We start from the raw sequence: 6,404 nt of genomic DNA, 5'->3' as shown, positions 1-6,404 counted from the left end.
GATAAATTCATTCAGAAGAAAAAGAGGTTGATAGGTCAAAAGGATGGTGAAAAGTTTGATTTAGATCAAAGAGGAGTTTTGAGATTTAATAATAGGATATGTGTACCAAATGATTCAGAAATTAAGAAAATAATTTTAGGTGAGGCACATAAGAGCAAGTTGAGCATACACCCTGGGGCAACAAAGATGTATCAAGATCTCAAAAGAATGTTTTGGTGGCCCAAAATGAAAAAGGAAATAGCACAATATGTGGCTACATGTTTGATTTGTCAAAAAGCTAAAATAGAACACCAAAAGCCAGCAGGAATGTTACAACCCTTAGATATACCTGAATGGAAATGGGACAGTATAGCAATGGATTTTGTAGTTGGTTTACCACGAACAATTCATAAGTTTGATTCCATATGGGTTATTGATGATACCACTAAATGTGACACCCTCTACCCCAACATAATTACTTAATAAGCATTAATTGTATTATAAAAAGTATATATTCTAGAGTAATTTAAAACAATAAGCATCATAAGGCAGAAGATGCACATTCATAAATTCATTAACATATATATCAAACTTAAGAAGTCATAATAAAACAAAGATTATAAATCAATCCCAGTAAAGGTGGCAGTGCCTCCTAGTTAGGAATCAATTTATAATTTATTAAATTACAAATTGAAAAGAAAATGTTTTTAGAATAAGAAAGACATAAGAGAAATCCTAGCTAAACCCGATGTCACATCCTATCAGAGCATGCCCCAAGAAGCCTTTAGGCCTCATCACCAACATCCTCATGATGATGATCACCTGCAACATAAATTTAAATATATACAAAAATAACAAGGGAGTGAGGAACATCTCACTCAGTTGTAGATGAAGAAATAAAAGTTAAATAGCACACACACACATAATCAATATCACATATAATTATGTATCATGCAATGCTGTCATAGACTTATCTCATAAATATATGCATGTGGCGCCATACGGAAGTTCACATATCATCATTGGTGACCCTAAGGCACACCTAGTTAGCATATCGTGGGTGACCCAAAGGAACACCTGGTTACATCATTGGTGACCCTAAGGCACACCTAGTTAGCATATCGTAGGTGACCCAAAGGAACACCTGGTTACATCATTGGTGACCCAAAGGCACACCTTGTTAGTCGTGGGTATGCGGCCTCAGCGGCACACCTGGAATAATATATGCATATGATGCATGTCATACATTCATTGACTCAGCATCTAACATGTTACAGAATTTTCTATAGTACATCATTCCATATTCATATTTCATAATTTATAATATATTTCAATAGTTCAATAGTTTAATAGTTCAACAGTCCAATATTCCAATAGTCCAATAGTCTAATGGTCCAACGGTCCAACAGTCCAATGGTCCAACAATCCAACAGTTCAATATTCCAACAGTCCAACAGTTCACGGTCCAATGGTCCATTCATAGGTCACAGGTCATGGGTACATATTTCATATAGTTATATTCTCATAAGGTTGGCATCGGTCACATACATATTCTATTCAAGTTATAATAAGTCCCTTATAAACTTTCGCATGGGTATTTTTAAAGTATATTTATATTTATATAAAAACTTATTCATCTTTTTAACACTAATTACACATTTATGAATTACCACAAACCAGGAATCAAGTAATACAAATAGAAAATAAAGCAAAACACACTAATAATGCATAATATTCAAATAAACAATATAACAGATAAGGGATCGGGAGCCAATCCAACAAACAAACTATTTAACAATTATTCCCACATCCCCAAGCAAGGTTTCCCACTCCCCCCCTTACCTGGATAACAGGCGCTGAAACTAAAGAAGAGCTTCCTCCTCTAGGCTCCTTCTACTAGGGTAGAACCACCTCCTATGGATTCCTCTAGGTCTTCAAAGAGAAGAAGAGGAGAAGAAGAGAGTATAAGAGAAGAGAGAATGAGAATTGAGGGATGGTTTGCAATGGAGAAGTGAAGGGCTATTTATAGCCTTCATAACACATTAAAATAATGGAAAATAATGGAAAAATCTTAGACAAAACGAAATGGGATGAGTTGGTGTTGTTAGTGGGATGAGTTGGATGCCATATTCTTTTCCGCACCGATTTTTGACCACCGAATTTGACCTTCTAGACGGCCGAATTTGTGAATGGTTACTTCATATAAGTTGTAGGGTTTTCTTTTATCTTTTTATAGCCACCAAGTATGCATTATTTGAACACCCACAGCCCAATTTATGCCCTAAACACCGAGGCTTGCCAATCAGCCCAGCGAGAAACAATTGTATCAATCAAATTCCAATTTTTGACCTTCTATACGACCGAATTTGCAAATGGCTATTTCTGCAAAAGTTGTACGTTTTTCTCTTATCTTTCCATTGACACCAATTTTGCATCCTTTGGACCACCACAGCCCAAGTTATACCCCAAAAAGCGATACTTGTCAGTCAGCCCAGCGAGAAATGGTTTTTTAAAAAATTCACAACTATCTAATTAGGTCCAACAACACACATATCTTTCTAAGCATAAATGGAGTGTAAATTATCTACAATTGAAGTAAAATATAACCACCAATTTATGACCAAATACCACATAATAATAATAATAATAGTAATAATAACCATTTTGAAAACTAGGGTGTTACAATTCTCCCCTCCTTTAAGAAATTTCGTCCTCGAAATTTACCTGAAAACAGGAATGGATAATCTTCTCTCCCCTTGCTTTCTAGTTTCCATATAGCGCCTTCTTCAAAGTTTCCTCCCCAAATAGCCTTGACTAAAAGAATTTCCTTACCTCTTAGTTTCTTTACCCTCTTATCCTCAATCCTCAAAGGTATAGTCTCATAGGTGAGGTTATCCTTTAACTGAATGTTGTCGGATTCCACAATATGAGATGAATGTATTTTCTAGGTTGAGAAACATGAAAGACATCATGAAGATTTGATAGGGATGGAGGTAACACAATTTGGAAAGCTACATCACCAATTCTCTTAAGGATCTGGTAGGGACCAATGAATCGTAGAGTAAGCTTGCGAGATTTAAGTGCTCTACCAATTCCAGTCCAAGGAGTTACTTTAAGGAATACATGATCTCCTTCTTCAAACTCAAGGTCTTTCCTTCTTTTATCATGGTAGCTCTTCTGCCTACTCTGTGATGCTCTCATTTTCTTTTGGATTATCATAACCTTTTCAGTAGTTTGTTGAACTATTTCAGGTCCTAATATGACACTCTCTCCAGATTCTGCCCAACACAAAGGTGTTCTACATCTCCTACCATACAAAGCCTCATAGGGTGCCATCCCAAAATCTAGAGGTGAACCTAGGATCTCTATCCGAAACTATACTAGTAGGAACCCCATGCAACCTTACAATCTCACCCATGTACAACTTGGTTAACCTTTCCAAAGGGTATCTAATGTTAATGGGAATAAAATGGGCAGACTTAGTTAATCTATCCACAATGACCCATATAACATCCAAGTTCTTCCATGTCCTAGGTAATCCTACTACAAAATCCATCGAGATGCTATCTCATTTCCACACAGGCACATCTAAAGGTTGCAGTAAACCTGAAGGTTTCTGATGTTCTCCCTTAGCCTTCTAACATACTAAGCAAGCATACACAAATTCTTCTATCTTAGGTCACTGGAATATTTTCCTAAGGTCTTGGTACATCTTAGTGGCTTTTAAATGGATGCTAAGAGTACTCTTGTGTCCTCCAAATTTTTATTTTTATTTTTATTTTATTTTATTTTTTTTTTAAATTTAATCATATTCCTACTAATCTTTTCCACTTGGTTCACTAGAAAAGATTCTAACCCCTGCGCTTCTCTAATCTCATCCATTAATTCACTAGTTATTTTCAATCATACTCAATTCAATGTTCCTAAAGGTAATCTCACACATCAATCATAAGTCCCTAAATTCTCCAATCAAATCCAATCCTTAAATATATTAGTGATCATCGTAATCAAGGCATCTGTCACAATATTGATATTACTTCTATGATCATCTGTAAAGATCAAGCACCTAAGCATGTTATACATATCAAATCACTAATTTTACTGCTCCATCTTCAACCAATTCAAACCCCTATCCATCACCTTATTCTATAGCCTCATATCAACTAATTGTATTTCTCCAATTTATCTCAATGATCCACTTGTTACTCGAGTCACACCTAGTTTTTCACCACTAGGAGTAATCTCACAAGTCAGACTTAAATCCCTAAAAAGATCCTTCCTTCTAATCATAAGGAAAAATATAAAGGTTTCCTACTCAAAACATTGGTTACCACAATGGCTTTGGCCAAATAACCAATAAGATCAAAATCTTATTCCTTAAAAATTTCTAACTATCTCTTTTGGTCAATAGATATTTAAAACTCTTATGATCGCTAAATACCTCAAGCTTAGAATCATATAGGTAATGTCTTCAAATCAAGGTCATGGGTAAGGTAATTCCTTCTCATAAATTCTCAATTTTCTAGAATCATAAGCTACTTATCTGTTCCTTCTTGCATCCACACTCTATCCAATCCTATCTTAGAAACATAACTATGTTCCACAAAAGACTTACTAAAATCTAGTAGTATTAACACTAGTCAATCTTGCCTTAAGAGTTGGAACTACTCTCATACTTACTATCCCACATAAAGACAATACTCCTCTTAGTGAATGTAGTTAAGGGCAAAGCTATCTTAGAAATTCCTTCAATAAATCTCCAATAATAATAAGCTAACATCATAAAACTCTTATCTTCACTAATTGGCTTAGATATCTCCCCACTTAAATACAACTTCTACCTGAGACATATCCATGTTTACCTTAACTGGAATTTACAAGAACTAGAAAACTTATCTCATACAATAAAAATAAATAAATAAATAAATCAATCAATCAATAAATAAGATAAAATAAAATAGTAATACTTAACATACAACCGTCTTGAATATATCTCCACCTTCAACTACAATATGATCATATCACACCCTCAGATCAATCTCACTAACCACACGACATTCACCAATTGATCCCTAAGGTCAACTATCCACATATCAACATACATGCTTACTAAATCATATTAGAATACCAACTTTAAACCTTCAAATATACCATCGATAAGCATGTACATGAACAAACTTTATCACATAGCATTATACAACCTTTAAACAACCTCTCAATCCTTATGCAAACACCCCAAAACAAAATCAATTCTTATCCTTGCATTGCCTAACGATTCAAAAATATCATGAAATATGTAGAGTACATAATGTCTTCCATGTGTCTTGTAGACCCCTAAAATTGTCCGGGTCGGAAATAAAACTTGAAGACTCTCGAAGACCAAAGGAAAGTCAGCCGGAAGGACTCCTGGAAGACCCTGGAAGACCCTAGGATGACAATCTGTAGGTTTAGAGGTCTTAGAGTAGCAAAAAATAAGAAAGTGGAGGGAATGAAGCCCAATACGGCCTCCCAAGGGTTCAGTACGGCCGTATTGAACATTTTAAACTACAATACGGCCGCACTGAACTCAATACGGCCGTATTGAAGTTTCTGAACTTCAATACGGCTGCACTGAACTCAATACGGCTGCACTGAACTTCAATACGGCCGTATTGAGGTTTTTGAACTCAATACGGCTGCACTGAACTTCAATACGGCCGTATTGAGGTTTTTGAACTTCAATACGGCCGTATTGAATTCAATACGGCCGTATTGTAGTTCAAAACTTCAATACGGACCGTATTGACCCCCAGAAACCGTTTTGAGCCTCTTCCCTATAAATATGACGTCAATGGGACGTCATTTCACACTTTTGGACTGAGTTTTAACCCTCTTCTTGAGTATTCTGGGTTTTTTTGAGCAGTGCTCTGCCTAGAAATCACTCGGAGAGTTGATCCGACGAAGTTTTTGAGTCACGAGCCATTTGCTTGAGATTCGAACCTAGTCGAAGGGAAATCCTCCGGATTTCCATAGTTAAAATTTTATAGGAGGGAGCGAGCGGTCTTGTAGAGGGAGGGAACACCAAAACGCTTCCCAATTTCTGTCAAGATATATAAGAAAGCACGCTTCAAAGGTTTATCTCTTTAAAGTCCCTTCTTTTATCGCTTTCTGTGTGTACATATTTAAACTGTCATCATGTAGATAGTTAATTTATAATTGCTTAGAATAAATAGGGGTAATTTAGTAATTTCGCACTATTATTTTTAAATAATCTGTCATAGGGAACCCGAAAGGGGCGCTGTGGGGTGCTAACACCTTCCCCACGCGTAACCGACTCCCTTACCCGACTCTGGTTGTAATGGCCGAAGTCGATTTTTGAATCGATTGCCTTAAACTTCTTTTTCCAATGTTTTGAGTAAAACATTGGTGGCGACTCCATGAACCCT

The 6,404-nt window shown here is 36.1% G+C and overlaps 1 long non-coding RNA gene across 1 annotated transcript; it reads right to left on the bottom strand.

The window, feature by feature from the left end:
• Positions 1-523: 523 nt before the first annotated feature.
• LOC145954412 (uncharacterized) lies at positions 524-3,740 on the bottom strand. Its single transcript, XR_014431622.1, has 2 exons — positions 1,822-3,740; positions 524-801 (listed from the first exon to the last, which is right to left on the bottom strand). It is a non-coding gene; the product is annotated as an uncharacterized LOC145954412 (long non-coding RNA).
• Between the last annotated feature and the right edge of the window lie 2,664 nt (positions 3,741-6,404).

Source organism: Cajanus cajan, chromosome 2, assembly GCF_000230855.2.
Source record: "Cajanus cajan strain Asha chromosome 2, NIPB_CcT2T_4, whole genome shotgun sequence".
Lineage (NCBI taxonomy): Eukaryota > Viridiplantae > Streptophyta > Magnoliopsida > Fabales > Fabaceae > Cajanus > Cajanus cajan.
The sequence above is the reverse complement of the archived record's forward strand: the minus strand, read 5'-3'. Positions and strand labels throughout refer to the sequence as shown.